General features: G+C 41.4%; 1 protein-coding gene across 1 annotated transcript in view; it reads left to right on the top strand.

Annotated features, from left to right (window-relative positions):
- Positions 1 to 2,473: 2,473 nt before the first annotated feature.
- Positions 2,474 to 21,475, top strand: part of tead1a (TEA domain family member 1a) — a 45,618-nt gene continuing 26,616 nt past the window's right edge. The window contains exon 1 of the mRNA XM_085358712.1: positions 2,474 to 2,641. The gene's annotated coding sequence lies outside the window, so the exon portion shown is untranslated. The remainder of the gene's footprint in view (positions 2,642 to 21,475) is intronic.

Genomic DNA, 21,475 nt, shown 5'->3' with positions numbered 1-21,475 from the left:
ACAGTGTTGCTGGAAGCTACAGTAAAGCCATCCAGAGCACATATCTGGTTAGACACAATGTTTCTAAGATTTTTAGGCCCAAGTATAACAATGTCGTGAATTTAGAAGCAAATTGTGGGCTATCCAGGCCTTTATGTCTTTCAGACGTGCCATTCTGTCATTTGGCTTTATAGATATATATAACTGGGTATTATTTTCTAATAATACTGCCTAAGGGAAGCTGGTATAATGTATATCGTGTTGGTCCAAGCACAGAACCCTGTGGAACTCTGTGTCTAACTTTTCTGTGTACAGATTCAAACCATTACAGAGCATTTACTTTAATAAAAAAAGGTAAATGTTATGATGAAGAGTATCCAGTGTTGCACCGAAGCCTAAAGGACAAGCACAGAGAGAGCTCCAGTTCGATCTGTGCTGCTCAAAGTACAGCGAGCGGGACCAATTTGCCTCTCCACAAAATTATTTTTAGCACCTCAAAGCAAGTTTCTAGGGAGTGGCACCATGATCTATTCGGATTTTCTGGTTGACAAGATCTGAGCTGTGATTTTAATCTTTTGATGAGAGAAGAAGCAGCTGCGTGCATATTATTATGTGTTCTTTAAATAACAAATGTGCAGCAGACCGTCACTTCTGTACGCAGGCGTGAAGAAGATGCAGGACTCCGGGCACACAGAGCGTTAATAAAACATCAGGAAACCAGGTGAGGTCAGATCAGAGGTCAGACGGTTGACCTTTAGGTCACCGAGCTGAATGGTTTTACTAGCTGCTCCTGTGTTTGCATTGTTCTGAGTCTGGGAACGAGCCACGCACGCCTCCTCTAAGATGTCTCAGAAACACACTGTGTACGGTCCACATGTGAATCAGCTGTGTGGCTGGGTGTGTATGGGAGAATTTGTTCCTGTGCACACAAACACAGACATGCTGCCATGTGGAATGCTTGTCTGCTGGCTTGCCTGGCTTGGCCGTGGTGTCGGGTTGCAGTAGGTGTTCCGGAGGCTGCGACCCTGGCATATCTGTGTTTGTTTTATGTCACAGCCCCTCCCTCTAGGGAGATGACAGTCCAGCAGAGCCCGAGGGGATGAAACCTGAGATAGGCAGAGCTTAGTAGTAAACAACAACTCCTTTATGAGGCAGAGGCGGCTGTCTGCCGCATTCGAAGATCTCATAGAGACACAAAGATTTTTTTTTTCTGGTTAGGGCAGTGGCTCCTAAAAGTGAGGTCAGGATAAGCCCTCTGGGGCTTTGTGCATAATAGAAAGCCAAAGAAGTTTAATCCCAATACTTGTTCTTTTAAAGTTATGAAGATTTAGAGTGACTAGCCTTCATAAATCCTGCTCCATTCGGTCTGTAACGTTAAACCAACACAAAGCAGCATTAACTTCAAGCCTCTGATAATGTTAAATTAGCCTAAATGTCAAGCCTGTGCTTGCTTGTCTTTTTAGTGGTTTGCCCCAGCTGTTGCTGTTCCTGCATGGAGTCCATCAATCTGTCAAGCATTTCCCCTTCAGTTCGCTAGCATTAATGGCACAGACGTAGCATTACTAAAAATGTGTAACAGGTTGTTCTTTCGGGGTTTTTAAAAAACACAACCCGTGCAACTACATATTATGTTTTATTATATGTGGACACCTCATTTGTAAATGACTAAGTGGGAAAAGGTTGTTAATCATCTTACAAATATATGTGTCAGTCTCTGCTCTGTGGTGCAAGAGCTGTGCGTCTTGATTTATAGTGTTCTTATTAGAATTTTACTTAGCATTGATTAGCAATTATGGGTATTTGTGCATTATAGCTGTACGTGGATTTTAAGGATGGCCCTAAGTTATAACTTTTCAAAATTCTTTGGTTCAAACATGTCCAAAAACACTACTTGCGTGATGGCTACATCCATCTTTTATTTACTGTGGACGCAGACTTTTGTAGTTGTGTGAGTACTCAGTCTGTTAGGTGAAATATTGCGTTTAAACTTAACTGCAGACCATTAAACACGAATACTCAAACCTAGGCTTGCATAACAGCAGACGAAAGTTACACACGTCACGTTTTTATTGATTATAAATCAGATTTAAAAAATATTTCTAGGTTGTGGTTGACTAACTTTTTGAGTCTCTGAATTCCTGCCACAAAGCTCCCATCCAAAGTGTTTTTCTCTTTCTTTTAGCGTCACCTTATCTGATTAGTTGTCAGCCCCGCACAGCAGACTGTGTTTTATCTCGACCCTCCTCCTCCTCTTCCTGAATAGAGTTTGGGCGCTCCACTCTTTTGTTGTTGAACGCAGCCTGTACAGTCCGGCCCCTTCCCCTTCCCCCTCGCTCTTTTCTCTTTCTTTTTTTTCTCTCTCTCCACCCATCCTCCCATCTCTCACTCACTCTATTTCATCCATCCAGGGTGACGCCAGTCCCTCTCACCCCGCCCCGTTCAACTCAGTCCGCTGCGTTCATTTCATTCCTGCTCCCATTCCGCGCATATTTCGCATCCTTGGAGAGACGCTGCGTATTTTACGCACTCAGCGCGCCCGATCCTTCCTCAAACCAAAACCGAGAGGAGACTCTGGAGTTGGCGGAGGGCTTCCCGCTGCTGTAGCGACTCCGATCCGGTGAAAAGTGTGGGAATTAATCCATAAAGAGGCGTATGAATCGAGGTAAGTTCCCTAGGAGGAGTCCCCCCCTCCCTCCCTTCGCTCTCTTCAGCCTGTAGCCTGAAAGCCCCCGGACGTTTCGCTTGTTTCTAAAATCCTGAAGTGGTCACTGAAGCTCAAATTAAAACAGTTTTGGCGACACTGGAATACAAATCGCCACAAATACACCTATTCTACACGCTGAACAAGTCTAACAAGCTTATTAATACTGCGCCGTGTTGAGCTTCAAAGCGAGGGATGTCGCTTTCACTACAGTTTTATTCCCCTTCCTTCCGACACCAGAAAACAAACCTTGTTTCCTAACACTTCTTTCTGTCGTAAGCTAAAAATCACGTGTTTTCTGTTTTTAAAAACGGGAATGTGTCCACGGGAGATTGAGAGATTGTGGATGAAAAGCTTTTCGCAGCAGCGCTGGGAGGCAGCTTAACAAAGCTGGGAGTGAATGGGGGACTTGTTGCATCGGCGGGGTTTTCTCTTTTCCTACACAGGCAGGCAGGCAGGCAGGCCCCAGTCACAGAAACAGGCCATAGGCTGATAACATGCACACAGCCAGTGTTTACCCAGTGGACAGAACACATTACACGCTCACTCTCAGCACCATCACACAGCCCGTTTGGGAGATCTGTTAACGCATTTACTTCTTATTCCACCTTTATAGAAAATGACTTTTATGAAGAGCTTTAAAGCTCTTCTTTATATATATATATATATATATATATATATATATATATATATATATATATATATATATATATATATATATATATATATAAGTCTAAATGGAGATCTGTGATGCTGACACTCCTTCCACTCCACGCGTCTGTCAGTTTGGAGTAAAAGCTGCCTGCAAAAATTAAACACATCACAAATCACAAGTGTCCTTGTTCTCCAGCAGCTCCTCACATGAGCCTATGTAGTTGTGTTCTGTACTTCCTTTTTAATATTGATCAAAGGACTGCTCCTGTCCTCTATGATGGCTGGAGATGTGTGGCAAAGCAGGGCCAAACCACAATGTAATTATTGGAGAAAATTACAGCCTGTAGGATGAAACATAGTAGATGCATTAATTCTGTTACAGTAATCCTTCTGTTAGATGTCGGGAGGGCGATGTTGGATAAAAGGATTATATTTCAGAGAATATTAGTTTGGGCTTCTTTTTGAATAGAGTTGATGCGGCTAAATGAAATTGGGGATATTGGAGATGAATGTTTTGTTAATGTGAAGTTGTGCAACAAGTCCAGTAATTACAATGGAATCAGTGAGGAATGTAACTTGTAGCTGTTTCCATTATCAGTGTAATTTTCTAATTCTTGTCTCTTTTGTTTTTGTTTTTTTTAAAGATGTCTGGTGCTCTATTTCCCCACGTCACTGAATGTATCGTTTTGTTCATGAAATATATAAAAAACAAGGAGGGAAAGACTATTCTGCATATTCTGCCTTTTAAAATGGTCCAAATGATGAAGTAACACCTGACATTGTCGATCAAGCGGTGAATTTCATCACTGCCCCAGTTTCAGAACAGCCAGTGCCAAAAAAAGTGTGGGATGCATTTAAGTGTTTTTTAAAATGATCCGGAAAACAAAAGAGTTTTTCTGCAGAGGTATTCCAAATATTTCATTCCACCTTTTTAAAAGTGTGTGAACAATTACTTTGTTCAGGCTCTGTTTTGGCAGATGTGCAAATTATAACATTGGAATCATTAATGAAATGTGGATTTCTCCAAGTGGAGCAGGTTACTTTTAAAACCTGTCTTTAAGAGGGCGAATCTGAATGTGGATGCAAATTGCGTTTTCTATTCACGCTCATCCCCCCTTTAAAGTTTCCAACAGTGACAAATCAGGCCGGCCTGAATGTGTAACAGAGTAAGGTGTGTGTGTGTGTGTGTGTCATTGTCTTTGCCGTGTCTAGGCCCGCAAGTGTACAAAGCTTTGTCAGTCGCTCTGGGCAAACAGCCTCCACTTTCCTCCCCTCTCCCCCTCACTCACCCGTGCCTCTCCTTCTCCAGTCCGTTGACATCTGTTTTGAGTGCTCCGTGCACCTGTAGAGACCAGGGGTGTGTGTGTGTGTGTGTGTGTGTGTGTGTGTGAGTGAGGGGGAGAGGGAGGGGAGGAGGAGAATAAAGGGAGGTGCAGAATGCAAATCCAGGCGTTTGTTCGGGGCCTAAGCAACGCAGACTGACTGACTAACGACCATTTGGTGTGTGTGTGTGTGTGTGTGTGTGTGTACACACACATTTGTGGATGTGTGTGTTTGCCTCTTGCTGTCCAGGCCAGGCAGCCCCATTGTTGAAGCAGCAACAGGCGTTGGTGGATGAGGACGCACCATATGGCCTCTGTGTGCTTTAGTCACAACCGCTGTGTATGTGTGCATGTTTGTGTGTGTGTGTGTGTGTGTGTGTGTTTTCATCTACTTCACCAATGCTGCTGCAATATGGTGGAGTTTGGAGTGGCGCTGCTCGCTGCCGTCCTCCTTGTTGTTTCATCTGTCGACTCATTTCTAAACAGGAGGACAAAATCCGGCACACAGATTTTTGTGGAACTGGGATTAGGAGGAGTAATCTTCGTGGCAAATGAAATGATGTCTTGTGACGTCCCACTTGTTTCGTTTATAATTTCAAATGTAGTTGTAGTTCTTTTTTTTTTTGCCAGTGCAAGTTGTCATTTTGGCTGAATCAACAGGTGATACAGTAAATCCTGCAAATGAACGGATGCTGCTGGCTTGCAAGATGTTTGCTCTGCTCTTTTTTCTTTTTTTTTTAAAATTTCTCTTTTAAAAAAAAAAAAAAGACACAATCTTCCTTTTAATTCTCACGATAAATTAATTCCTCCAGTGTCACTGCAGTCCAGTTTTTCAGCTTCCTGGTTTTTCATCGAGCAGTTTCTGTTGTTGTTGTAGTGCATTCTGTTCTGATGTCCCAATATTTAGCATGCAGCACGATACGCAAAGATAAACTCTGCCAAGAGGGGAAAAACTGTAAAAGAAAGAAGGGAAGGGGGGGGTGGCTGGGTGGGTGGGGGTCCGGGCTTGTATGTAATGAAATTTAGGGAGCTGAGCCGGTTTATTAGAGCAGCAAAGCTGTGTGTGTGTGTGAGTGTGTGTGCTGAGGGAGGGCAAAGGGGTTAGATGGGGAAAGAGAGGGTGGTTTTGGGGGTGAGGTTGTGAGGGTGCAGGCTTTGTTTAGGAGATGGGGGAACAATAGGCATCCTCCTGGGTGGGGTGGGGGAGTAGGGTGGAATAGGGGATGCTGGTGTGCAAGGGAGCCGGATGGGGGGTGGTGGTGGTGGCTGGATTGTGGCTGCAGGAGGCTGGCGGAGCCTGTGCTGGCTTGCCTGACTGCCCGAGCTCCTCGTCTTTCAGTGTGTCTCTCACATCCACACAGATGTGACTGTATCTGAAAATGTGTCTCTTTCGTTGTTTGTATCTGTGCCAATAATCACTTAAGTCACACAACAACACTGTTGTTGCACTTTGAAGATGATAAGAATGCTGTTACCGAACGTGTGATTCTGCAACATGTTGTAAGATACGGCAACATGTCTCTATTAGAAGCAAACAAGCAAAAATAAAACAAAATAGCCCATAAAAGCACATTCATACCCACAAGACGTGAAACCAGCTTTACATGGCTTTACTTTTTGCAGTATAATAAGCTAGTGATGCACTCATTGTGACATTCTGATGCTAATAACAGTTTTTTTCTTTTTACTTAAATTTAGTTTTTATTATTTGTAATTATCAATTTTTTCTATCTAAACTAATATAGCCCCATTTAAATGAAACAAAAAAACTATTTCACTGTTTTGATTCCTAAACATTTCACATCCCAAACCTGATGTGCCACAACAGCTAAATATTTCCCAGCAATATCAGTAAATGGTATGTCATTAGCTGATATTAGTCAACGATATCGTGTGATACATCGGGACACAGATACGTGATTTTGGGTCCTGTGCATTCTGGTGTATGCTTGAGTGGATCCTGAAAACATGGAGGTCAATTAACACCTTTGGGCTCTGTGCTGTTTTCCTTGAGTTTGTAGCTGAGCAGTTTTTTAAGCCATATGAGGCACACTGTCCTTCCAGAGGAGGGAAGAGTCACCGGGGAGTGTTGTTGCTATGGGGTCCTGTGTTTTCTCTCTAACATTGTTTAGGTGGTCATCAGCAAAACATCAAGATTTGCTGGCATTGCAATTTTCTGCAGTGCAATCACTTCACCTGTCATGGGCATAATTGCTGTGGCTGATCAGTGTACACTGATCATAATCCATGTACATTTTTTTTTACTGAACATACAAAGGCAGGCATGGATTAACCCTAATCCCTAACTTAAAAAACTCAATGAAGATCTCCACTGAAAAAAGTGACTTGGCTTAATCCTTGTCGCGGGAGCTGAGCCATTGTGTGAATAAACTGCAGAATGGAGCTCGTGTATAAAGACGCTGATGTCTTTGATATTCCCTTTGAGTCACGTGATCTTATTTTATTTGTAAAGCTTTTATGTTTTTGTTTTTCTTCTGCAAAAACGGAAATAAATAACTAGATAAAAATAGAATTTTTGCACATTACTTTTAAAGCTACATTTAACCTATACTGAAAATACCACCGAGAACAGTAAGTTCACATATTTTATTTCGAAAGTAAGAACAGAAATAAATACTGTAAGCAGGATCTCAGCCTTTCGGGGGTTTTGAGCACCAAGCAGAGGAATGGATGAGTCCAACCATCCCACTGTGGGAAGTCTGAATCAACCCTCACATTTCCTGACCTCAGCAGGAAGTGAAAAGGAAGTCTAGATTTCAACTACTACTTATGTATTTTCCCGGCTGGAAGAATTGACACGATAAACACTCCACAGAGTGGGCCAACTGCTCGCTCTGCTCTCTGAAAACTCCCACAGTGGAAAAATGTTTCCCTGCTGTTGTGCTCACGACCTCGGTTTTTGTGTTCAGCAGGCCTGATGGTGATTACTCACTGTTGTTTGTTCTGATAAGTCTATTTCTCTTTTTCTTTGAACTTATATCCTTTTTATGGTAATTCAGCTAACACTGGTTTGTGTTTTAGATTTGCTATTAGCATTAGTGAACAGCAGCAGAAAATAGCACAAAAAAGAATCCTGTGGCCTTTTCATTTTTAAAAGATGAAATTATATTTTCTCCTCTTGCACATTTAAAGCTAAGCAATTTATAATTAAAACCTGGCTTTTAATTTTACTGTCTCAATATTTTTTTTTTTTTTAGCCTTGACATGTAGCACCTAGCCAATTAGCCTAGCTAATGCTCGCAACCTCAAGCTAGATAATGCTAACGTTCAAATCATAAATTGAATTTGGAATGATCATCGACTTGAATTCCTTACTTGGAAAGTTGGAGAATCTCCAAGTTAAGAGTCCAAGATGGCGGCATTGAATTAGACTTCAGTAAAGCTATAAAACTTTTAGTTTGTACAGCCACTGTCATGTATTGTGACTCGCTAAATACTCCGTGACGCAGGCTTTATCTGACGTGCTGTAGCTGTGTTTTTCTGTGCAAAACAACAAGTTTCACGGTGTATTGTTAGCGAGACCTGAGTGGTGCGAACTCCATTTTTTACTTTTATGACATTTCTGCTGGAACGCGCTAACTCGGGAATAAAGTAATTTCCCAGTTCTGACTTCCAAGGGACACTTAGAAGTCATAGTATGACTACATGTAAATTTAATCTTTTTGTGCAGTTTATGTTATTATGTAAGTTTCAGTATAGCATTACATAGAAGTGGAAGGAGAGATAGGGAATGACATACAACAAACATCCATAAATAAAGCTACCAGCGCAAGGCTAGCTTACCTACCATGGGCTCTGAGCTTGTTACAGTAGCTCAGAAATGTCACAAATGAAGACTTTCAAACCAGTGCTTTGTTCTGCCTTACTTAATGTTGATCGCACAATGTCAGCTCTCCAGGCTGTATTTTGAAGCCTCAACATTAGAGATTTAGCTGCTGCTATGTTCCCATATTTGTATATAGTGAAATTAAGTGTAGCAGCAAGTCATAATAACAGTTGCCTCAAGGCGCATTATACTGTATAGTAAAGACACTTGGAGTATTAGAGGGGAAACGACAATCAGATGATTTCCTGTAAGCAGAACTTGGCAAGAGAAAAGAAACTTCTGGCACACCCAACCTCAGTGAAGGGCAAACACCTGCCATGACTGGTGTGGGGTGGAAAAAGGAAAGCGTAGGGAGACGACACAAAACCAAAACTAGTTTAAAACTCAGTTCGAGCAACAGAGACTATTGAAATGCTAGAATCTCAAATTTTACAAATTATTTTTTAGATCGTTCAAGTTGTCCTTAACTAGTTTTTTTGTTTACAAAGTTAATCTCTGGGAGGGACAGACGACCCTCTGAGAGCACAATAAAATGACAAAAATCATTCAAATAAAAGTTACCCTAAAAAATGATTGATGATTATACTTACTTTCAGAGATATGAGTTAATGGCACATTATAGTAGATTTTCAGTGAGTAAACAATTGAGCTGATTCAACATAAAGCAGCATTTTTTAAAAATTTAATTATTCCGCTGTTGATTTGTCCCCCGGATCACCTTAAAGACCATTTGTTCTGATCCTTTGTGGTCTGTGATAAAGTCCAGCTGGAGTTTCAGCTTAGGAGAGAGGAATCCAAAACAAACAAACAAATGAAACAGTGCTGACAAAGCACTATATTTAAATAAGGGGTGCGCAGCCGCCACAATCTCTGCCTCTTTACCTGCTACTGTCTAAATAAAGCAGTACCCAAGTTTTAATGGACCACAGATGGAAAACACAGTTCAGGGGCTAATTCGTTTTGTACGTGTGTTTTGAGGCGAGCGGAGCTCGTGTTGGCTTTAGAGGATGTAATCGTGGCAACGAGATGGGTAGATGGAGGTCACTGTACTCTTTTTCGCATCCATGCAGCCGTACGCTGTTCCTTTACTAGGTGTGGGTTAAGACTCACAGATGCACGCACATGCAGCACACGTGGTGTCTGCCTCGGCACAACGCTCCTGTGTTCACACTTATTAAACGGTGTTGTATTGCTGTAACCTCCCCAGGCCTCCCTTTCCTCTGGTGGAGGATATTGTCTCCTGCGTGTGTGTCTGTGTGACGTGTGACCCCACCCCCCTCATCCTCCAATTTCCCTCCACCCTCCCAAGGAAGAGACTGGATAATGACTCTGTCTGACTCAGCAAAAAAACCAACCTAAAGCTGGTGGATGAGGAATAACGGTAAGGACGGCGAGCAGAGAGGAGAGCTGCTAGCTGAACCTTTTACCGTCATATTTCAGGAGGAAATAAGCACTTCACTGTATCAGTGTGCAATCTGTGACCAATTACTGCGTGTGTGCATAAATGGTAATGCCTCCGTGAGAAGAGATGGTGAAATAATGAGGAGCGCATGCTGTGAATCACAGCCTCTTCACCACTCATAAAGCAACTTTCTCTGTCTTACTCAAGTGCGTATTAGTGCCGAGAAAGAATAAAAGATGCTTTGCAGGTTTCTTTTCACTGATGCAGCTTTATTATTCAGCCTGATGAATATGTCTTTGTTTTGTTTTTTTTACAAAATGAAATCGGGTCAGAACTAATCAGAAGAACTGGAGACGTGGATAAAGGTTTTTTTTTTTCAGTCTGTCTTCAGCAGAATGAACTTATCAGTAATGGATTAATTGAAATCGTGACCAAATTATATCAAAAAGTCTGAACTCGGACACGTGCATCAATGCCAAGTCAAAAATCACATGTGACGGAGTAGAAAACTGATTAAAGTCTACATTAGAAATGGAACCAAGAATAATCGGCTTGGTCTGAATGGAAGGCATTTGTAGGGTCTCATATGGATTATCCATAAAAGTAGGTAGCCACTAGTGAAACCAAACAAAACACCTTTCCAGCTTCAGATCACGTGAGAAACGCTGCTGAATATTGTTAGTATAATGAATTTAATTAGTACGATACTGATTTCTGTTGATTGCTGTTCAATGCAGGGTATCTAATGCTGCCGTTCTTACAAATATCTTAGATGAAATTTTATATCCTGTCTTCTGCGCCGTGGTCATTTCAGCCGTTTGATATTAGGGTTTCGTTCACTACAACTTTCTTATTTGTGTCTTATGGGAGTGGACGAGCACAAAGGACAAGATCCCTATCAAAGCAGTCATACTGTGATATTGTCATACCAACGCATTCTCACCCTTGGGTGCTACAAAATACAGTTCTGGCAAGTAATGTCATTACACCTCTCTTGGTGTCGGTTCCTTGATGCACCAGCTACAGCTGTGTGTGTATGTATTTCTATAGATGTATAAAGGTGCTGCTTTTGTGACCTACAGAGGCTGTACTAAGAGGCTGTGCAGATGGGAGTTCATCAACCATGAGTTTGTGGTTTGTGTCCTTATCTGACTCTTGTGTTTTTGCACTTTTTTTCCCCCACTCGCTGATTATTTTTTCAGTTTATTTTTTTTTATCACTTTTTACTTTGACTAACACTCCGTGGTTGGGGTTAGTCAAAGTAATGGAATGATCCTAGTTTGGGTAGGATAACCCCCTCCTAAAAGGATGCCTTTGTAGACAAAGGCACACCAGCAGTGTTAATTGTAACCTCTGGAATGAGAGTGGGCTGGTCATACTTTCTAAACTGCAAGAGAGTTGGTGTAAAAAGGGAAAAAAGCAGAGTTTTGTATTCATGTGGTCAGTATGTGTATTCAGTTCAAATCCACTCAGTTTAATTATCAAGTTCTTGGATTGGAGTTCCGGTGACGTCCATCAGTGCTGGAAAAAATCCTTTCTCCCTGTAAGTTTTTCAGTTGAATTCAGTTTTATTCATATAGCTCCAAATTACAACTACAGTTGCCCAGTTGCTTAAGGGCTTTGTATTGTAAGGTAAAGACGCCGCAATAATACAGAGAAAACAGAGAATTGTTGGCTGACACAACAATCAGATCACTCCCTATGAGCAAGCGCTTTGGTGACAGTGGGAAGGAAAAACTCCCATTCAACAGGAAGAAACCTCCAGCAGAACCAGGCTCAAGTGGGGATGGCCATCTCATGCAACTAGTTGGGAATGAGTGGTGGAAGATGAGACGAAGACATGCTGTTTAGTTAGTTGACTGCTGATCACGTTATTTCACTCGATTTGTTAGTGTTTGGCACTAGTGTACAATATATCGCAGTAACATTTAATATTATTTTATGCCATCAGTACATTAAGGTAGGAATGTACCTGCTTAAGCAGGTGCTGCTCAAGCCAGAAGTAGACAAAGGCTTGCATCCTTGAAAGGTTTTATGTGTAGTTTATCCTTTTTGACCCTTAAAGACATCCAGTCTCTAAACCTTCGATGCCCTGGATAATAGATGTATGAGTTAAGACTTTCTGTTCTGTGTATTTGTGTTTGAATGTCGATTCTTTTTTAACATTTTAAAGGTTTCAACCCTTGGTTTCAGTTCTTTAACTCTTAACATGGGCTGTTTATCTGCGTGGAAACAATGCCTCCTATTCATTGCCTGCTTTCGTTCCTTGGATGTCCATATGTCTGCATGTTCGCAGCAGATATCTGCTTGTAGAGATTAGGATGACCTTCACTCTAATGTGTGAAAAGCAAAGTAAATCTGGTTGATTAGAAGTATAAAATGCACAATGTTCTGTGCTCATTGCATGAATGGCATGTGCTCAGTGTTAAGGAAAGAAGGGGGAACCAAAAAACTCATAGTGAACTATTCCCAGTACATTTGAGATGCCATATATTAACGGTTGTAACACAGTCACAGTCTGTTATTCTGGAAGGTTCTGGACCAAACCTTTGAATATGTGACTGTCTTCCCTCTCTTCTATAGTTATGGTTTTATGCTTGTCTCTCTGTGTTTTGTCCTTTAAAAAAAAAAAAAAAAATCTTTGTTTTTTTCTGTTCTCTTGCCTCTTGCCCCCACCCACCCCCACCCCAGCCAGTTGTGGCAGATGGCCGACCCTCCCTGATCCTGGTTCTACCCGGACTTCCTGTTAAAATATAGTTTTTCCTTCCCACTCTGTCACCCAGTGCTTGCTCCTAGGGGACTGAGTCTGTAAATTAAAGTTCAAGCTTTGAAAGTAGTGCAGCACACACAATGTAGATGTTTTTTTTTTCACAGTAAACACTTAAATTTTGAGATTATTTTTAATTGTAGTATTCTTTTTTAATAATTAGAAAAAGAAGACTTATAGCGCTGTGGTGCAATGTTCCTATCTGTTAACTTTTATTTATAAGAAATCTCCAAATGACTTACATTTTTCAAATACTTGATTCTGAGACAAACAAAAACAAACAATCAAGCAGACACCCCCCCCCCCCCCCCCCCCAAACATTCTTTGGACTCATTTACATATTTAACTATTTGTAGCAGTGCTTTACATAGTATTTATGTTTATTTTTACAGAGCATGGGGTATGTTTTAAATGGACCTAAGCACATACATGACCACAAACAGTTACAAAACTTTGTGTAAATCCTCTTTGACACACAAACAGTTTTAGAAGAATCATTTCCAAATATTTTCCTCACGTGTAACAGTAGTAGCCACTGCGACCTGACCTGACGTCACTGAACTGGAGTTATTTGTTTTTGTTGACCAGAAGTGCTTGGCATGTGGGACAACCCCTCCATTAGCCTGTTGTTTGGGATATGTGCGTTCACCAAAATGCTAATGCACCCTCAACTATGGTCACTTCTGATCACATGGTAGCAGCCAATATATAACCGTTAGCGTCCACTAATAAAAGGGTGTATCAATGGTAACATCCATCCTTTATATACAGTCTATGAAGCCTACTTTAGCAGGCAATGCTCTGGATTTTTACACAAGGACAATAATTCCCCATCACACAGATTAGAGGACAGGCAGGTAAAGGAATGCCTAAAGTCTGAACAGATTGTGAAATATTCATTGGCATTTGCACATCTGTTGGATGAGTGCTAGGAAAGTTCAGTACTGCAGCCCCCGGTCTTTGTAACATCCATGTTGTAGCAAATCCCACCTCAGATGTTGCAAAGTCCTTATATTCAAAGGTTTAATTTACTAGAGTAGTAGATATGTGCATGCATTAGTAAGAGAAAATAGAACTACATTTTTCTCTTTTTCAGAATTGTTCCTATAGTGATGACCAGGGTGGAAGTCAGGGACGGACGGCACATCAGCTCGGCCCAGAATCACACATTTAAATACATTCTGACTGCTTGAATAACATGAGGTGTACTTGAATGATTTTTACCTTGGGACCTCTGTAGTGGAGGCTATTAACATAGGAAGATGAATGAAGCACCCCCGAGTCTGCTTAGATATTGAATGCTTTAGTCACACTTGCATACTTGTAAAGAATGAATATTGTGCCATATGGTCCTTGAAGTAAAATAGCAATATTAAAATAAGCAGAGTACAAGAAATGTCATCCCTGATGGTGAATAATTCTCTTTGGGCCATATGGGCTACAACATTAAAACATGGCTAAACATTATAAAGTGGAACAATGTTTGCTTTGAGGATTATGGGAAAATCCTCTTTTTATAAAAACCGGTGTGTGTGTGTGTGTGTGTGTGTGTGTGTGTGTGTGTGTGTGTGTGTGTGTGTGTGTGTGTGTGTGTGTGCAAATGTTGGAAGCAGTTGAAACAGATGCCGTTGAGTGGTCCAACAGAAGAATGAGTGAAAGGAACTGCCTAGGCTGGGATAAAACATTCAACTTGTATAGCAACACGACCTCCTGCTGATGCACACATACAAGCACAATTACACACACAAACAGGTTTCTTCTGATAATGCAGACAATCGCACGCCAGTAAAAGCTTCCATCTTCATTATAACCTCCATAAACGTTGCATATTTGCAAACACACGCATGTAGCAGGCCTGTGGAAGAGCTGTGAGAATCAAGTGAAAGTGGAAGAAAGGCGACACACGGGGAAAACATGAGAGTCCGAGGCAGCTGCAGGATTGTGGCTGTATGCCCCGTGTGTGTTCTCCTGAGGGCTGGCACTGACACTATGAAGCCTGCTGTCCTGGCTCGAGTGGCCCGGGCCTGCCTGGTGACAGAGAGACACGCAGGGAGGGGGGGGTGCCCGGGGTGCAGAAGAGTCGCCCAGTAGTCAGAGTTGATTGTTGTGTGACTAATGTCTCTCTCCAGCGTCCATCTGCTACTGGGCCCCTTTCATGGCTCACATGAGCCTAACTGTAGTTCTTATTCTTTAACCTCTCCTCTTCATCAAAACCTTCGTCCACACAAACATCAATGTTAATATCAAACTACTGGATTCCCTGAGATACAGTGGCTGTATTTAGGAAGATTAAGAATCTCAAATGGGTTATTTATTGTGACAAATATAACAAAGTTTTTACAGTGAAAAAGATTTTTTTCCCTTTCTGCAATTTCTGAGCAAGTTTATATTTTAGTCCGAGATAATGGATGCACAGTGATGAAACCAGAAGTTCTTCACGGAGCTTTACACCAAGTTCGAGGTCAGTTTGCAGCCGAGAACCAAACCCAGAGAACCTTTCATGTAGAGATTAAATTATCCTCTAAATACAAATACTTAGAATTTTACTTTTAACCCTTGTATGGTGTTCGGGTCTGTGAGACCCGTGTTCAGTTTTTTTCAAAAGAAAAATTAAACAATTAATTATTTTTTCACGTGTAAATGTGTTGTGTCTTTCCACTCACTCCACTTGATTATAACTGATTTATTTATAACATTTTATATAAAAGAAAAACGAGAAGCACATTAATTCATAAATGTGATCTAACAAAGGTAAAGGGAAAAAATTAACCATGTTTGCTGTTCATATGTCTTGTAATTGGGATGAAGTAAACATCTGTTGAGTAATTTAACATAAAATTGTTTGATAGTGTTAATTTGGAAAGCCAAAACTCTAGCGGGTCCACCAGACCCATGAACACTGGCTGAGTAACAAAAATACGAACACCACACAAGGGTTAAAAGACTTAAAGTTGGGGTGTGCCATTGTTACTTACACACTGTGCCGTCTTACATGGAACTTACAAATCTCACAGGCCTTATTCACCACTGCACGGTCTATGTTTGGCTTTTAATGGCTGGCTTTGTCCTTCTGTAGACTCACATTTCTTATATTCTTATTTAGAGGCTATTCTTGGTCTACTTACTGACCTACAGCACATTCTTCTCCTTCTTACCCATAAAGCCCACACCGAACTTTGAAAATAGACTTTCTGATTTGCAGATCTCTCTGGTGCAAAATCATGTAAATCTCACATCTCGGTAAATAAATATAAAGTTATTTTTACTGACTTTGACACAGTTGCTTCATTCTGCAAATGATATGAACAGTGCTGCATCTGTTGGGCATGTTGGCAGTATAATGTTAGCTTTGTTGTTCTACCTGGCGGCTATTACGTATTCGTGTTTAATACCACGTAATCCCTACACACCGGGATATACTTTGCATAATTTTCTCATGTATTCCACCACAGTAGATGATGCAATCTCATGATGTGGTTGAAGTGCACACTAGTGTTTTTTTCCCCCCCCCAACATCAACCAAAGTAAAACATGCATCCATCCAGGACATCATATCATCACCCAGGTTTACCAAAAAGAGGAAACTTCACAAACTGAGGATTCATCACAAAGTGCAAACGTGTCTCCTGAACTGGAAGGCCAGATTAGATTCAGTGAAACCAAGATGGCAGGAGGACACAAGTCTAGAAAAGGCTTGGAGTGGCTCATGATCTGAAGCATTTGTTTATGATTGTGGTTTGTTAAACTACAGTTGAGCCCCGTGTACAAAAACGGCTTGCGAGGACTCGCGAAGATGGAAAAATTTGGAGAATCTCATATCGTTTCAGCCTTTATGCCATTTTAACCAGTTAACAGCTGGTGGATGAAGCTCCAGTTTATGCAAATGTGATCTTGTCAGTTTGGTTTTTTTTGCCTTATGCAAAAATTCCTCTCATTAGAACATTTGCATGGTTTCTTTATGCTGATGAGTGTACCGTAATGGAGTAATTCGTGTGAGATCGGAACCACAGTCTGTCTTCCTGTAATGCTGACGAGTACAAGCTTTTAGCAATAATTTAAGTACATTTTTACTTGAATGGGTATTTACACTATGAACCCCAAGAATGAGGTTCACAGACCTCATGTGCAGAGAAGTGAAATATAGCAAGTATTTATTCAGGCTGAGCTTGGTATTTAAAGCCTGTTGCACAGTGATAAAAGTGGTAGTGTTGAGTGTTTAGATGCAATAGAGGTTATAAATGTAGCTGTGAGAATTAAAACGCCTTTGAATTTAAGCGTAGGTGGTCTATTGTCATCACTTCAGCATAGGGTCTTTAAAGAGGTCAAATGTTTTCTGAAGAGCTCTCCAGAAAAATGCAGAAATATTTTCAGATGAAGAAGAAATTCCACATTTCTGTAACACGTCTTAAACCTACTGGTTTGAGAGCTTCATCTCCAGTCTTTTTTTTCCTGGGTGAATCTTTGAATGCAGGAATGCTTTTATGCTGAAATATTATTTAAACTTTCCTTTTTAACCAAGGTTATGGGGAACAAAGAGCTCAGTGACTACACGGAGGTAGCAGACGCTGATACATTTTATTAGGGTGTCAGAATGGGGCGAAACAGTTTGAATACGCTGCTTAGAGATTGTAATGATATTTGATTACTGACAGCTCTGAAGCACCTTTATTTTATTTTATTTTTGATCTCCTGTCCTAAGCAATGGGTCGGTCTTCTGATTATTTATTTTTGTAAAGAAGATATTTCAGTTTGACCATTGGAAGTTAATCCTCTGCTAACAGTTCACCTGTGGAGTCCTTCAGGTCTCTGTTCATGCTGCAAATCTCAGAAAGTTCAGTTTTCTATGTGTGTGACTAAAGGCAGACACGTGAACACCCCATAGCTCACGGTCGGTTCACTAGTGGACGTACACTCAACAAAAATATAAACGCAACACCTTTGTTACTGCTCCCATTCCCCATGGGATGGACGTAGAGACCTAAAATTCATTCCAGATACACAATATAACCATCCCTCCCAAACAGTGGTCACAAATCAGTCCAAATGTGTGGTAGTGGGCACATCTGCTATATTGAGATAATCCATCCCACGTCACAGGTGTGCCACATCAGGATGCTGATCTGACATCATGAGTAGTGCACAGGTGTACCTCAGACTGCCCACAACAAAAGGCCACCCTGGAATGTGCAGTTCTGTCTCACAGCAAAATGCCACAGATGCCACAAGCAATGAGGGAGCGTGCAATTGGCATGCTGACAGCAGGAATGTCAACCAGATCTGTCGCCCGTGCATTGAATGTTCATTTCTCAACCATAAGCCGTCTCCACAGGCGTTTCAGAGAATATGGCAGCACATCCAACCGGCCTCACAACCGCAGACCTCGTGTAACCAGCCCAGGACCTCCACATCCAGCAGGTTCACCTCCAAGATCGTCTGAGACCAGCCACCCAGACAGCTGCTGGAACAATTGGTTTGCACAACCAAACAATTTCTGCACAAACTGTCAGAAACCGTCTCAGGGACGCTCAACTGCATGCCCGTCGTCCTCATCGGGGTCTTGACCTGACTCCAGCTCGTCGCCGTAACAGACTTGTGTGGGCAAATGCTCACATTCGATGGCGTCTGGCACGTTGGAGAGGTGTGCGCTTCACGGATGAATCATGGTTCACATTGTTCAGGGCAGATGGCAGCTGAGAATGTCCCAGTTCTTGCATGGCCAGCATACTCACCGGACATGTCACCCATTGAGCATGTTCGGGATGTGCTTGACCGGCGTATACGACAGCGTGTACCAGTTCCCACGAATATCCAACAACCTCGCACAGCCATTGAAGTGGAGTGGACCAACATTCCACAGGCCACAATTGACAATCTGATAGACTCCATGCGACGATGTGTTGCACTGCATGAGGCAAATGGTGGTCACACCAGATACTGACCGGTTCTGGGTCCCCAGACCCCCAATAGCGCAAAAAACTGCACATTCCAGGGTGGCCTTTTGTTGTGGGCAGTCTGAGGTACACCTGTGCACTACTCATGATGTCAGATCAGCATCCTGATGTGGCACACCTGTGAGGTGGGATGGATTATCTCAATATAGCAGATGTGCCCACTACCACACATTTGGACTGATTTGTGACCACTGTTTGGGAGGGATGGTTATATTGTGTATCTGGAATGAATTTTAGGTCTCTACGTCCATCCCATGGGGAATGGGAGCAGTAACAAAGGTGTTGCGTTTATTATTATTATTATTATTATATTTTTGTTGAGTGTATGAGTGCTTAGGCGACCCACTAAGGCGCCGTGTCATACATCAGCTGTTGTCTTCACCTCCTGTTGGTGTTTGTAAATTTCACCTGATACTCATTTTGCATCGCTAATGGTTATTTCGACTGTGCTAAACTTCACTGAGATTCCACAATCTCTGGTCACCACGTTGCTGCTTGTCTCTTCCTTTTTCTAAGCCCCTTTACGGTCCTTTCTTGTAAGAACTATAAAAGAACACAAATAAGAGAATCCAGGTTTCATCTTAAATAAGAAAGTTAATTTTGTCTTTTGTCTTTAATTTTGTGTTTCCTTTTTCTTTGCAATGGCACAAATAACGCTTTTTAAACTTATAAAATCTACTAAATGAATCCATATAAGAGACTCAGCCAAATGTGCTTCATTACTTAAATCCTGCACAGAACAGAATTCTTGTTAAGAAAATCCTCTCGTCTTGTCCTGAATTGGGTAAGATGAGCAAGATGGATGGAAAATGCTAACAGCTCCTCAAAGGTCAGTTGATTTATACATGTTTTTATTAGTTCTTTAGTTTTAAAGATAAAGTAATTTTAGCTGAAAATGTAGCATTAAAATTTAAAATGCACGTCCACTGGTTACTCTTCTAAGAAGTATTTTTCGGACTGTATATTTCCGCTGTGTTCATTTTGACAGTACATTTTGATTTGCGTTTTTGTAGTCTTTTGACTAAAATGCTCTTTAGTTTCAGTCAAATTTAAGTTGTCTAAACTTATGAAGTTTAAAAATTTGAAGTCTTTCAATTGATTAAAATACAAAATGTTTTTAATGGTGAGAGTTGCTCCACACAGTTTATAAAATGTCTTACTTCCCTTGACTTTAAATGCAGAATGTGTCCACATGTTTACTCTCTTCTCTTCCTTCAAATCGTTGACATTTTGTAGCGTAATCAGTTCTGATTGGATCTCGTCTCTCCAGAATATTTCCATCTCGTTTTTATTTATTGACAAAAAGTCATCATAGTTTTTTAACTTGGCTATTATGTTGTTTTTGTGAGGAAACAAAGAGTCACTGATGAAAATTATGACGAAAAGTAAGAAAAGTCAACAAAGTTCATGCTGGTTTTGTGCTGTGCTGTGGGTTCATTGTCTCTAAACAGCTGTGAGATGCAACTGGAATTGACCTTAATCAGTAGTAGAAATCAAAACTAGTCATTTTATCTTCTATTTATTATAAAATATTGCTCAGTGATGCTTTAGACCTTGATTTTAATAGGCTGCCAATGTCAGTGACTGACTCTGATGGGCTTTAAAAAGCACTTTACAAACAAAAATGAGTCTAGTGTAATATTGTGCTATCACCTTCTGTTAGCTACCATATAGAAGCAACATATTTAAGCGTAAAGGTTGAAGGTTGACAACAAATTAACAAGAACTGACTTATTTAAAGAATGTTGCCATTGATGTATCAGTGAAATGACTGTAACGTGAAACTAGACGATCACAGCGTCTGTATTCTGACTTCAGCACGAAAAGTCTCACAGAGACACCGAAACTTGTAAGAAATCCAGCTGCTGCTGCTCATTGGTGCGGGCTGCTGGATGAATGAATCTTTGTTTGAATGGGGAAAACTGCTGGAGAGGGATGGGCGGGAAGAGGCGGGGAAGAAAGCCACGATGGGAAGTTGGAGAGGAAACGGAAACGAGGGTGAACAGAATGAGCATGAAGAGAGAACCTGGGGACAAACTCTAGTAAAACCAGCAGATCCCTTTCATTACACATGTCTGTAATTCTCTGCCAGCGGATGTTTTCTTGTGGATTCGCAGCGTTTTCCTCCAGGTGTTAAAAAGCCTCAAGCTGAACGCTGGTGTGCAGACGGGGTTAAAATGTGTCCAAAATGTTGCCTGCTGCTTTACATGCTTCAGTTGCATGTGTGCTTATTGTCAAATATAATTGTGTTAAGTATAGACACACACACACACACACATATCTACTTCACACTGCAGGCTTGTTCGGGCTGTGGCAAGGGGACAGTGCATGGGAAGTGTGAACAGTAGAAGACCAGACAAAATGACATGTGTTCGCCCAAGGGGCTGGCACAGTAATTGTGTGTGTGTGCGTGCGTGTGCGTGTGTGTGTGTGTGTGTGTGTGTGCATATGGTGGTGGTGTTTGAGTGTGGTGTGTACTGCGCCAACCCTGCTGTTTACCATGGGGGATTTTAGAAGAATTGTAGGCAGCTGGCAAGCCCCTTCAGTTTGTCTTTTTTCCCCTCCCTGAGTCTGTCGCTGTGTGTAGTAGTAGCCTGCCCCTCACACGCTTGCACTCCTTACGTGCATGGATTTGATGTACCACAACGGTTTTAACAAAATAGGCAATTTCCTTCATGAAAGGAAGCAATACTTTACCTCTTGCAGCTGGAATACAGGCTTGCTACATGTTGATCGGTACTTAAAGCTACATTAAAAAATATTTTCCTGGTTTAAAAAAAAAAAATCTGACTTAATATCAGTGTGAATCACAAAGCAGGCTGCAGAGAGAGAAGAATGGCACCCCTCCATTA

This window comes from Diplotaxodon limnothrissa, linkage group LG7 (assembly GCF_057381915.1).
Source record: "Diplotaxodon limnothrissa isolate DT_005_m linkage group LG7, D_limnothrissa_male_GT1.1, whole genome shotgun sequence".
Classification (NCBI taxonomy): domain Eukaryota; kingdom Metazoa; phylum Chordata; class Actinopteri; order Cichliformes; family Cichlidae; genus Diplotaxodon; species Diplotaxodon limnothrissa.
This window is presented reverse-complemented; position numbering and strand designations above follow the sequence as displayed.